This window comes from Myxocyprinus asiaticus, chromosome 26, assembly GCF_019703515.2.
Source record: "Myxocyprinus asiaticus isolate MX2 ecotype Aquarium Trade chromosome 26, UBuf_Myxa_2, whole genome shotgun sequence".
NCBI classification, from domain to species: domain Eukaryota; kingdom Metazoa; phylum Chordata; class Actinopteri; order Cypriniformes; family Catostomidae; genus Myxocyprinus; species Myxocyprinus asiaticus.
Window position 1 is genome coordinate 2048726 of NC_059369.1, and position 14328 is coordinate 2063053.

The 14328-nt window shown below is 38.6% G+C and overlaps 1 protein-coding gene across 1 annotated transcript in view; it reads left to right on the plus strand.

Annotated features, from left to right (window-relative positions):
* The first annotated feature begins 549 nt into the window (after window positions 1–549).
* Window positions 550–14328, plus strand: part of shank2a (SH3 and multiple ankyrin repeat domains 2a) — a 272504-nt gene continuing 258725 nt past the window's right edge. The window contains exon 1 of the mRNA XM_051656205.1: window positions 550–688. The gene's annotated coding sequence lies outside the window, so the exon portion shown is untranslated. The remainder of the gene's footprint in view (window positions 689–14328) is intronic.

Sequence of the window (14328 nt, forward strand, 5' to 3'; positions counted from 1 at the left end):
TTTCTAATATAATAGTCCAGGTATATAGTTCTTAACAGTCTTATATGTGATGTATGGTGTATACTTTTTCTGTGCTTATATGTGTATACGTTTCATATGTGGATTTCTTCATGGATATTTGTGAATGTGTGCTGGATGCTGAAATATGTTTGTTCATTGTATCCACCATCATGCTAAACTCCTACTAGAACACTGTTTTTATTCAGATTTGTAATATCAGCAGTCTGTCAGGCTGGACTGCATCAAAGTGGGGGAAGGGAGAAAGCTTCACAAGGAGAAAAAAACAACAACAAATACTTCTCTATGTATAGTTACATGATTGAGTCAAATATTGTTCAGTGAGCTGGATTATACCAGTGCGTACAAATAAATAAATCAAAGAAATAAAATGTGAGGAGCCATAATCCATGATTGTTTCCCGGAGCAGCTCCACAGCTGTCCTGCAGAATAAATGAAAAAAGCTGCAAGTCGCCGTGGCAGCGCAAGGGATTATGAACTCATCATCTTGCCCAGCGCAATGCCTTTCCCTACCTCCATACAACATCAGCACTGCAAGCAGCTCGGCCGCATCCCCGCAACCCTCCGTGCTCGCTGACATTGCCTGCGGCCTTCCATGATCTGTGATGGGTTTTGTCACTAACAGGAATCATTGTTGTCATGGGTTCTGCCTGCTGCGCAGCAGAGAGAGGTGTGTTGAGTTATGCTGATTCACTCTGTATTTAGTTAGCAACAGGAATTTAATGAATATGTTTGTGTTCATAATTGATTGACTTAATTTCAGATCAGTTATATTCAAGACTCCATTACCACACCAATGAACATTATCCATTGTTTTAAAAGTAAAGGGCAATTAAATGTAACTAAAAGCGAATAAACTGTTTTGAATGATTGATATAAATATGATTTTAATGCATAAAAATAAAAAAAAGCGCTGACTGACCCAAAATCTTGCCACGATGTACACACGTAACCAAGTAGTTTTTTGTTTGTTTGTTTTACATGACCCCATTGTAATATGGCATGTATCCAGTAATGTGTAATCATCCATCAACAGTTTTTGAAAGTGTAAGCATGGGCTATAAAAACACATGCATGTTTGATGTTAAGATCTTCATACAAATGATCACCAAGTTATTGTATAAGTTGTCACACAGCACATATGCTTGAAAGAATTTAAATAAGTTATAATTTGTGTGTGTGTATGTGTTGCAAAAACTCAATTCTAGGGATGTGCAAAACTACCGATTCTCGTAATCTTCTAGTATGTGGGTTGTCTGAGCAATTAGTCAACCAGTCTGTGGTTGTCTGGTTCTCAATTTTTTGTGGCCATGCCTTTTGTCTGTCCACCCTATAATCTGACTGAAAAATAATTATCGGAAAAAAAAAGAAAAAAAAAATCTCCATAAAAAATAAATAATTAAAAAAATACAATGAAAATTCAATGCATTCTTTCTTTGCTAAATATAAAAAGTAACACCCTTCATTGACCTCCTCCAAACCCCTCCCCTAGAAATGTATTATATTAATCTGAATATAATCTGAAATTTGTTCTCTTATTTTCTGTATAATTTCTGTTAAATAAATAACATTTTAACATTTAATAAATAAACATTTGAATGAGGTTTATATATTTACAGAACATAGATTACATAGAATAAATACAAGCAGAAAAATAGAATAAATACAAAAGTGATAGTGCTTGCAGACTAAAATGTTTTATGTCATGGAAATCTTCCTCTTCACCCATTCAAATCTGTTTACATAAGCCTAGCTCAGTGAGCACACCTGACACCACAAAAGGACAACACAGAGGAAAAGAAATTGGGCACATTGGTTCAACTGTGTATTGTCATCATGGCAAATTTAAATGGGGGAAAGTGAACAAGACTTGAAAACGGAGTATGCTTGCAGTTCATGAAACCTGGTCTCTTTTGAAAGAATACACAGGAGATTGTTATCCAAACATCAGAAAAAAATTAAGTCAAAGAAAATATTAAGAAAAACTCAAATTTTTTGTAAATTGTTTGCAAATAATGTTTTCCTTGCCACAACCTAAGAGTCAATGCCACAGGTCTTATCATCCTCAGATTTGAACTAAAACATAACTCTCCTACTTTGAGTTTTATGTATCTAATTAGATTATGGATTCATGGATTTTCTAAAACACAACTTCAATAGCTAGCCAGATCAATGGTGGAAAAGGTCAAAATTCACTGTGGGGACTCTAGTTGTGGGTGGGGGGTGGGCTTTGTTCACTGAGGGTGCATTAAATTGATTGAAAATAATTACAGTAAAGACATTTATAATGTTACAATTGACTATTTCTTTTAAAATAAGTGCTATATTCTTCAAATTTTCAGTTCATCCAAGAATCCTATTCTTGCAGCAATGAAAGTGTTCGGCATATACTGTTCATTAAAACTGCTAGTTTAGGACCTGTGAGGAGTTTGTTTCTCAAATTAGAGACTCTGAAGTACTTGTCTTCTTGTTGTTGTGCATCTGGAATATCCACTTCTCTCTCTCTCCCGGTTAGATCAAGTTTGTTTTATTCTTTCAAAACAGAAGTGCATGGAATAGCCTTCATTTCTCGAAAGAACAATAGATTGATGAATTTGAGGAGAAATGTTTCTTTTTGGTTATTTTAAAAACCGAAATTTGACTTGCAAGTGTAAAGTAAAAAAAAAAAAAAAAACTCACTTTCAACTGCTTTTATTTTCAGCAAACTTAACATATTTGTATGAACATAAAAAGATTGAACAACTAAGACATAAACTGAACAAGTTTCACAGACATGTGACTAACAGAAATGGAATAATGTGTCCCTGAACAAAGGGGGGGTCAAATTCAAAAGTAACTGTCAGTATCTTGTGTGGCCACCAGCTGCATTAAGTACTGCAGTGCATCTCCTCCTCATGGACTGCACCAGATTTGCCAGTTCTTGCTGTGAGATGTTACCCCACTCTAGCCCTCACCCTCCGATCCAACAGCTCCCAGACGTGCTCAATGGGATTGAGATCCGGGCTCTTCACTGGCCATGGCAGAACACTGACATTCCTGTCTTGCAGGAAATCACTTACAGAACGAGCAGTATGGCTGGTGGCATTGTCATGCTGGAGGGTCATGTCAGGATGAGCCTGCAGGAAGGGTACCACATGAGGGAGGAGGATGTCTTCCCTGTAACACACAGCGTTGAGTTTGCCTGCAATGACAACAAGTCATTGTGTGTCCTGTGACACACCGCCCCTGACCATGACAGACCCTCCACCTCCAAATCGATCCCGCTCCAGAGTACAGGCCTCGGTGTAACGCTCATTCCTTCGTCGATAAATGCGAGTCCGACCATCACCCCTGGTGAGACAAAACCACAACTCATCAGTGAAGAGCACTTTTTGCCAGTCCTGTCTGGTCCAGCGAAGGTGGGTTTGTGCCCATAGGCACATCTGCAGTCCTCATGCCTCCATGCAGCATGCCTAAGGCATGTTCAAGCAGATGAGCAGGGACCCTGGGCATCTTTCTGTTGGTGTTTTTCAGAGTCAGTAGAAAGGTCTCTTTAGTGTCCTAAGTTTTTATAACTGTGACCTTAATTGCCTACCGTCTGTAAGCTGTTAGTGTCTTAACGACCGTTCCACAGGTGCGTGTTCATTAATTGTTTATGGTTCATTGAACAAGCATGCAAAACTTTGTTTAAAGCCTTTACAATAAAGATCTGTAAAGTTATTTGGATTTTTATAAAATTATCTTTAAAATACAGTGTCCTGAAAAGGTATGTTTCTTTTTTTGCTGAGTTTAGATTATATCTCTGTAATCTTGGTCGAAACTGAACATTCTGAACATCTCTTTTTTTTTCTTTTTTTTTCTTTTTTATAATAGCCAAATCTACTGGATATTTCCCTTCATTTTAATGAATGGGCATTTGCTGTCAGCCACGCTAAACCACACCCCCAGCATTGCGCGTGTATGTCAAGACTGCAGAACAAACATTCTCAAAGAAGAATACTAATACAAACAGCTCAGCATGTATTTGTGCATTAAATTACACAAACTGCATGACTTGTGTACTTATGGATGATATTGTGAGCAAAGAAAACCATATATTTGTGCATTCTTATTAGGGATGGGTAAAAATATAGTTTTTCTGATGAATCGCGATCTTCATTTGAATGATCTCGATATCGATTCTTAAATCTCAAGATCGATCTTTCACTCAATGCGCAACCCTCTACTACAGTGAGAGGAAATCACTCGCATTTGCAACCAAATTCCGTGCTATGTGACTAAAGTGAATATATTTGGCAACTGGCTGGTAAATGTTTACATTTCCCTCAGCAGTAATTGTGTAGTTTAGTCATTAAGTGTTCTGCAGTGAGATCCTTTCACAGCATGTTGAGGGTAAAAGTTGTTCCGTGTTTTTAATACCCTTTCTGTTCTTCACAGTCAGTTGTTGATCAAAAACAACTGCAAAAAACAGTTAATTCTAATCATGCATACACTAATGAGGTAAAGCCATTCGAGTCCTCTCTAGTTAACATGCGCTCATTTAAAGGCGCTGTTTACAGAAATGCCATTTTTTGTTAAAGGGACAGTAACGGGTTTAGCAGTTTTTGTGTTCAGTAAATCAATGTAAATAGTACAAATTATGCAATTTAATAATAAATATGTAACAAAAATAATATATTAAATATAATATCCTATTTATTGATTGAATACATTTATTTGTTCATTTTAAAAAGCCAAAATGTGACCAAATGATGAAAATTATCAAATATAATTATTAAAATTAATATTTTCCTAATGTACCTAGTTAAAAGGTCACCTGTATAATTAACAGCATTAGCTGGGAGATCATTTATTTTATATGTAAGCAAAAGGGACATTATAACTTAAATTAACCTATATGAATAGATATTGAATCGAATCAAAATTGGAATCGAATTGAACCGGGAAATTTGTATCAATAACCAGCCCTAATTCTTCTGGTGTGTGGATTTGTGAATTAAGCTCGTGTGGGTCTGTTGCGTGCACGTGTGAATCAGTTTCCCATGGATTACCGTGTGCATTTGTCAATCTGTTGCGTGCATGTGTTCTGGCCACTCACGAAAGTCAACACTGCACAACCGGTATACATTTTGGATTATCATCTGTATCGCATTTACGCAAAATCACCACTGCGTGGCAAGAAATGTGCACCTCATTCTATTCATATAACACGTAGGTGATACACATTCTGTCAGAGAAATGGAGAATGAAGGCGGAGTGGCTTCATGTGAGAGTGAGAGAACTGAAGAAACAGGCTTTTTCAGGTACTGAAAATTTTTCGGTGGCCACCCAAATGAAATTTCGGGCAGCTGAAGCAAATTCAGTGGCATTCATCTCGCATTCTACATACGCTTCTCATCTCACACACACAGCTGTGTTTCACGTGATATTCGCTGAATTTTCTCTGAAGCATGAAAGTGTGCGGGAGTCCAGCAGGCTTCAAGATTGTGCTCCACAGACACTCGTGCAACTCAACCAGGTTCCAACCCATTTGAATTCTACTGAGTTTTGAGTTTTTATGTGAAAGTGCAATGGAGGAAGTCACACATCTCAAACAGCGAGAGAGCCTTACATTCTAACTAGGGATAGAACCGATCCGATACCTGGATCGGTATTGGGTCCGATATTGACGTTTTTACCCGGATCGGTTATCGGTCTGACGAGCCCGATCCAAATCCGATACTGCATGTTGGTCATTGACGTTACCGTCAAGCTCAAAGAATGACATAAATAACCTTCAAATCACCATTAAAGAAGTCCATATAGCTAGTGCATTTTATTAAGGCTCTTACAGTCATCCAAAAGCTTTGTGAATTGCAAAAGTCTGTGTTTAATAATAAATATACAGTCAGCATGTACAGCTAAGTAGTCTCTTGTACCACACTTTACTGAACGAGTGCCGCTCTGCCGACACACACACACACACACACATAAACACGTGCAGGCTCGTGATGCGCTGCTCAGCGTAATATGTGGTTGCTCCATACAAACTGATCAATAGTTCGGTCCACCTATAACATGCACTGACAAAAGCACCAGACAAGCATTTTACCAGATATTGAATGAGAAGCGTATTACTGTGAATTAGCCTATAAACAAATACTCAAATACAGACTTCCTGGAGCGCTCAGCGCCGGACTTTCACAATAAAAGCCTTAAGAAATTACAACTGAAATGTATTACCAGTGTATAGTAAAATTATTTAGGGCCCAAGCACTGAAAGTGCGAGAGCCCTATTGTTCTTCTAAGGATTATTAGGGCCCAAGCACTGAAAGTGCGAGGACCTATTGTTTTTCTAAAGATTCTTCTTCTTATTATTATTCCACTTTTCAAGGTTTTCGGTACTTTTGGGGTACATAACATGTGTGAAAACTCTTGAAAGTTTGCACACACATCAGAGTCGTTGGCCATTAGGGCTTGGCAAAGTTGTGGGGGGGGGGGCATGCAGGGGGGCTCTCTAGCACCACCTAGAACATGGGCATGTTCGGGGGGCTCTGTAGCACATCCTTTTTGAGCTACAGTCACCAAACTTTGTACACATATAGATCTCATCAAGCCGGACAACTTTCATGCTGACAGTCATAAGCTCTTCCCAACAGGAAGTTGGACATTTTGGATTGTTTGAAAAATGCATGCTCTGGATTTCGAAATACTCCTCCCAGGGATTTAATTTTACAGGTACCAAATGTGGGCAACATCATGCCATGACATTGACAATGCTAAATTGCGAAAGGATTTTTGATATATCGAACGGTGTTGCCAAAAAATTGGAATAAGGAAATGGCTCATCTTCTGCATGCATGGTGAGATTTACATCAAAATGTAGCCAAATGTTTGTCCTTGCAGGCTGATCACATTGATGTGGCTATTGTGGGTCTCGGCCGTAGCGCCACCAACTGAAGGAAGGAAGTGTGTCACTTTTAACAGACTTTGAAATATCCCTATTATGTTAACCTGAATTGCTTCAAAGAAATTTAGAATAAAAAAAATGGGATTCTTGATATCTTAAATACTGTTACCATGGGAAAGCATTAAATGTCATTATTCCTTTTTGTGTATATTCACATGTTTTGATGTATTTGCATGCTTGAATTTTCAAGTTTATTGTTAATAAACATATTTCTTATTTTTTTATATAAATAAAATATAATAAAAATATTAACTGAAATGTAAAAATACTAGAAAACCAAAGCCAAAGCCAATGTCTAACCCAGTTCTGAGTGGCAATTACAAGAAATGTCCAATAGAGGGCAGCCAAGCTCCATTGTTGAATGATTCCCAAAATAACACCGAGAAGACTTTTCGTGTCATGTCTAGAAGGGATCCCTCTTTTGTACATTATGTATATGAAGTATGTGTAACTACGTTCTTCAGTTATCTATATTTCTCATTTCATGTGTTAAAAATCGTTGGAGTTTCTGTTTCATCTGATCTGTGTATGTTTTGTAGAGCTGTGGAATATAATCATTGTGCGATGCATCGCGATGCTGACGTGAACGATTCTGCATCAATGCATAAAAACAAAAGAATCATTTTTCATTTTTCTTTTTATTATATATCATATACAGCATATGCCGTACTGTTTTTAAATTAAGTAAGATGTCTTAAATATGAATAAAAAAGTTGCCTATGTCCTCCGGAAGCAAAGCACTTGCGTCTGATGTTCCTAGATAGGAGACATGGCGGAGGGAGAGCAGCAGCCGGTGCTTAAAAATGCACCTAACCTCTTGAAAGCAGATATTTGGGCACATTTAGGTTTTTACTAAGATAAGTAGAAAAATTTGCTTGCTAAAAAAATATGCTGTGTGCAAGACATGTCGAACCAAGATTAAATACTTCGGCAATACAACAAATATGAGGAATCACATCTCCCTTTTTCACCCAGAGATAAAGTTAACAGCAACCCCACAAAACGCAGCTAATAAGCCAACAATACAACAAGCGATGGTATCAAATTTTCCTCAGCACTCTGAAAGGGCAAAGAAGATCACAAAGTCCATTGCCACATTTATTGCAAAGGATCTTCGCCCTTACTCGGTCATGGAAAACACCGGCTTTCACTTCCTCCTCCATACCCTGGAGCCAAGATACAGAATCCCTTCTTGGGAGTTTCTTCACAGACATCACTATACCTGTTCTGTACAGTGACACAAAATCCAGAGTGATGGAGTCGATGTGTAACGCCAGCCGAGTGGCCATCACCTGCGATTCCTGGACATCCATCACCACAGATTCATATGTAATGGTAACTGCTCATTATTATTACAAGAATTGGAGGACGTGATGCATCGAGAATTGTTTTATAATCGAATTGTTACCCTCTGAATCGTAATCGAATCGTGAGGCAAGTGAAGATTCACACCCCTAATTTTTTGATTGCCGATCCGGTGCTGGAATGTGTTATTTTGAATTTATGATAAATGTTTGTTGTGGCTGTTATCAGTGTTGTTTAGTATCAGCAGTTTTTTCTGCAGCTCACGCTCTTTTCCAGGAAATAGAAAAGCGAAATATGTCCCCCATTGTGATTGCCTTCTCGGCCATATTGTTTGTGTGTATGTAGAGCGTGTGTTTTGTCTTTATCTCTCTCTCTCTTAATCGCTCTCAGGGTGTGGGGTAACCAGGTGAGCTTATTGTTAATGGAGAGCACCGGCATGCAGTGTGTTTTCTTCCTATATAAACTTGAGTGTTTCTTGGCTCGGTTGTGCGATGGGTGTTCGTGAGCTGTGCCATCTTGGTCACAGATGCTCTTGCACAAATTCCTGCTGCTGGAGCGGAGAGTTTGTGTTTGCTGTTTGAACTTCGAAGTTCGCTGGGTTTTTTATTTATTTTTTTCAAATATAGAATGGTCAATAAATGTGTCTGTGTTTCCGCTACTCTCGTCTCCCATCATTTATTGCATTTTATTTTTAAAGTGTAACACCCATCCACTGACATACAGATGCAATCTTGGTTTATTACAATAACACTTTATATTTGAGTGAATTAGAAACCAGGACCTCTAAAAACTAAATGCAAAAAGTAACCACTAGACCAATCAGTCATGTTCTTGATTAAATTGCTGATATACACTACCGGTCTAAAGTTTTGAAACACTTGACTGAAATGTTTCTCATGATCTTAAAAATCTTTTGATCTGAAGGCATATGCTTAAATGTTTGAAATTAGTTTTGTAGACAAAAATATAATTGTGCCACCATATTAATTTATTTCATTATAAAACTAAAATTTTGAAATTGATGACTTGGACCAAATAATAAAGAAAAGCAGCCAATAAGTGCCCAACATAGATGGGAACTCCTTCAATACTGTTTAAAAAGCATCCCAGGGTGATACCTCAAGACGTTGGTTGAGAAAATGTCAAGAGTACATGTCTGCAAATTCTAGGCAAAGGGCGACTACTTTGAAGATGCTAAAATATAACAAGCTGTCAAAGACGTCTATCTAGCGCACGTTTACATTGAAAACATTTATAAAACAGAGCAGACGGACACATAAATGCGCTCAATATGAACGGCCCCTCAGTGTAAGACTAGAACTCTGTAGAAAAGTTTGATCACACTTGCCTATTCTTTATTATTTGTTACTGCACATCTTCACCATGCGTGCTATGAATGAGACACAAACCTGCATTTATACAAAGAATCCCTAACATTCACTTAAAATCCCCATTAGTTGTGTAATAAAATGTGATTAGAATTTGAAGTGCTATTAATACAGTAGGCTACGAATCTGAAAATGGCAATATATGCTGAACACTTGTATGCTGAAATTAAGTGTTCATAAATGTTTTTACTGCTATAAAAATGTCAATTATATACAGTAGATATATGCAATATACACAATATGACAAAAATGAAAATTGTCATATATGTAACATGTTTTTTAAACACTTGAGAAATTTAAATGTGTACATAAATACTAAAATATATGAACTAATCTAATCTAATTGTATTTGTTTGTATATGGCCAGTGGCGATTTCTCGGGGCCAGCAAAGCCTTCTCTGCTTGCATAACATGCTTAATAAATAAATATTTTTTCATCCTTTCATTCTCATTGACCTTTTTGCCTATGTATTTTCAATCGCTTTCAACTCCTAATTAATCTACAAACAAATAGCAAAAAAACAGAAAAATGTATCCAATTCCTCGATGCTTACAAGCAAAGTGTGACAGCTGTTTCACAAATTGCATGCCCGAAGCCATGCTCTTTAGCCGAAGCAGCGCGTGAGTTTGAGCTCCACCCCATCAGACCTTCAGAATTTCCACAGAATCCCTCAGCACTGCAGTGAATAGGCATCTAAAGTCAGATTGTCAGATTCATCAGCCAATCAGATTGATTTATTTGTTCTTGTTGGGGTGGTCTTTAGGATATGTCCCAGTCCAGGCCTACAAGTTGGCGTTGAGTGTCGCAATCACGCTTTAAGTGATGTAATTTGAAAGCGAAGAGCGTGAGATCTTGCTAACAAATCGGCTGTCATCACTGCTAGTGGACCCAAAGGACTCAAAAGCAGAGATGGCGGTTCAATGGTTTTATTAACAAAGTTCTCAATGAGGCGCACCAGGCGCCAGCTGCAGATGGCTGAAATCCAGTGAGCTGCAATGGGCTATTGAAGGGTGTGTTCGTATGATAAATGTGCACTTTGTGGAAGTCAGGAACAATCCGAAGAGAGTCCGTTGAAGCTGGTGTGTTGCAAAGCAAAGCCCAGATGATATAGTCCTGAGATGAGGGCAGAGACCGAGGAATCCTCCTCCATATGAACTGGGCACAGAACTGCCGAGTGTGATGGCAAGCAGGAAGGTAACTGCGCCTCTACAGAGGGGCAACAAACAGACACACGAGCATGCTCCAACTACACAAGAGAGCACAGTTAACATGACAGTGATCAATAAATGGGCAAATAACGAGGTGACACACAAGGAATAAGTAGGGAGTGCAATCAGAGTGAAGCAGATGGTAACGGGCAAGTAAATCATTGTTGTGATCAGCATCTCCCCGAGATCGATCACCATTCCCATGGAAACGCTGATCGCATGCCGGCTCCACCTGTGAGACATGAGGGAGAGAGAAAAACAGTATTAGAAATTACAAATGCCAGAACCATGACAAATAGTTGTTTGTTGGTAACCAGTTGGTAATTTATGCTTTGAATAATTATTCTATGGGCGAACATGCAGTATTCTAAACTAATTTATGTCCTACATTAATTTAGAGGATATTGAAACAGTTGTGCGTATGAATAACGAATGCAGACTGAAACTTAAGTACTTCATTTATTTTGACAGCGCACAGAGAAAAAAAACGCAACAACAGAATTGCAACGAAATTACAAGCCTATATTTCATATTAAAATCTACTTAGACTACCTTAACACCTAATGCCATGAATTACATTTGTTAATTTAAAGCCGGTTTATGGATAAATATAAATGGTAAATAACTTCATTACAATATAATCTTTAGATCTCTGAATGGTGATATTTAGACAACATTATGCCAAGACATCGAAGATGCTAAATTGCGAACAGATTTTGAAATATCGAACGGTGCTGCCATGGCGATTCACTAAATTAATGGCAAAAATAGGCAAACAGGATGTGTCTCATATCTTCTGCGTGCATTGTGTGATTTAGATTAAAACCGAGTTGTGGATGTGGATGTGGCTGTTGTGGGTCATAGTCATAGCGCCACCAACTGGCAGCAGGAAGTGTGGCACTTGCAACAGACTTTGAAAAATTTCTCTTACATTTACCCAAATTGCTTAAATTGTTTAGACACTGCTGATGGAAATTTTTTTTAAGTTGTAGTCAAACTGGACTGGTGGCATATATCTATTACTCATTGTATGATTAGGGTCCAAGTTTACATTAATGTTGAGTTGTTGCTGTGTCCACGTTGGATTGTTTTCCGAAAGCCAATGGCTGGAAATGGACCCATGGTGCTTGGGCCCATCGTTGCTGCTCGCAACTATATTTATTATTAGGGCCCAAGCACTGAAAGTGCGGAGCCCTATTGTTCTTCTATGGATTATTAGGGCCCGAGCACCGAGGTGCGAGGACCCTATTGTATCTGCTCCGTTTATTATTAGGGCCCAAGCACCAAGGTGCGAGGACCCTATTGTATCTGCTCCATTTATTATTAGGGCCCAAGCACCAAGGTGCGAGGACCCTATTGTATCTGCTCCGTTTATTATTAGGGCCCAAGCACCAAGGTGTGAGGACCCTATTGTATCTGCTCCATTTATTATTATTAGGGCCCGAGCACCAAGTTGCGAGGACCCTATTGTATCTGCTCCGTTTATTATTATTAGGGCCTGAGCACAGTGGTGCGAGGACCCTATTGTATCTGCTCCGTTTATTATTAGGGCCCGAGCACCGACGGTGCGAGGACCCTATTGTTCTTCTAGGCGTTTATTATTATTAGGGTCAGAGCACCGATGGTGCGAGGACCCTATTGTTCTTCTAGGCGTTTATTATTATTAGGGCCCGAGCACCGATGATGCGAGGACCCTATTGTTCTTCTAGGCGTTTATTATTTTTTTCCCAAATGAATCGTATTTTTGAGGGCCTAAACACACTCGAAATCTCACTAAACTTTGGACACGCATCAGAAGATGTACATCTGATATGGGTTTCAGAATGAGGTGTGGGAAAATGGCTCGATAGTGCCACCTACAAAATTTCAAGATTGTGTGCCTCGCGCTACATTTCTCCTACATGTACGAAACTTGGTACACTTGTTTTGATTTTTCTCTCCAATTTTTGCCATTTCCAGGCCTCGTACTTTAATGAACTCCTCCTTGAGATTTCATCGGATCGACATCATATTCGGTCAGTCTAATCTAAAGGCCTTGGTAATGCTAAATTGCGAAGCTTTTGAGTTTTCACTGCACGGTGCAGCCGTCTGACAATGTTCGATGTTTCGCCATGAAACAGGAAGTTGTTATAACTCATACATACAATGTCCAATCTGCCCCAAACTTCACATGTTTGATAACAGTCCCGGCCTGAATACACCTACATGTCAATATTAAGTTATAGTCATAGCGTCACCTACTGTCAACAGGAAGTGACATGTTTTGATGTATAGTTATAAAAGTCGTATTTGTTGTGAAGTAATAAGTGTCTTACCTCAGGAAAAATTAACTTTCCATTCAGACGCAGCTGAAGTAGGCCTAATAAACTGCCTGAGAAAAACGCATTGTCTTGTTTAAATATATGCTGTGATATAAGATTCTGTAAGGCTATTTGTCAGTATCATTATTTTGATGTTATTTCTGTATCTTTGATAACATTTCTTGTGAAATAAAAAGCATTTACCTCCTTAACTCTCCTGTCCTCTCAAAATTACATACAAATACATGACCTGAAGAATGAAATACAATTGTGCTCAAATGTTTGCATACCCTGGCAGAAATTGTGAAATTTTGGCATTGATTTTGAAAATATGACTGATCATGCAAAAAACTGTCTTTTATTTAAGGATAGTGATCATATGAAGCCATTTATTATCACATAGTTGTTTGGCTCCTTTTTAAATCATAATGATAACAGAAATCACCCAAATGGCCCTGATCAAAAGTTTACATACCCTTGAATGTTTGGCCTTGTTACAGACACACAGGTTTAAATGGCAATTAAAGTTTAATTTCTCACACCTGTGGCTTTTTAAATTGCAAGTAGTGGTTTCCAGGGACGCCATGCAAGAAGCAGACGTGTGAGACACGAGCTCTGCGACCTTTGCTATTTTTTAAATTATTTTCATGTTATAATCCGGTGAGATTCGATACACCCAGTTACATACTTGCTTTTTGAGGTAAACATGGCAAAGAAGTCAAAATCCTCAGACTCTGGAGACATTAAAAGACACTTACCTGTTCAAGCTGAGGCCTCTGACGGGACTGCGAGACGGGGACTCGATTTGGATGGCACGTTGGTAGATGAAATTCAGCGTCAACTGTCCAACATGTCGGTGATGTTGACGAAGGTTGTTGCTGACTTGGAGGATCGCGCTGTAATATGTTGATCGATTACGGCAATGGAGTTGTTTACAAGAGTGACAGAAGTTGAAAAACAAATTGATTATCTTGAGTCATCAGAAAGGGAATTATCCACTAATCCGCCCGCGTCCAAAACAGAATTTCGGAAAAACTGGAATATTTTGAAAATATGAGCCATAGGAATAACATACGAATTGTTGGAATTCCTGAGCATGAAGAGGGCAGAGATATGGTGAAATTCCTGGACGAGCTCTTCCCGAGTCTGCTTGACATAACAGGCCACAAGCTGGACTCCA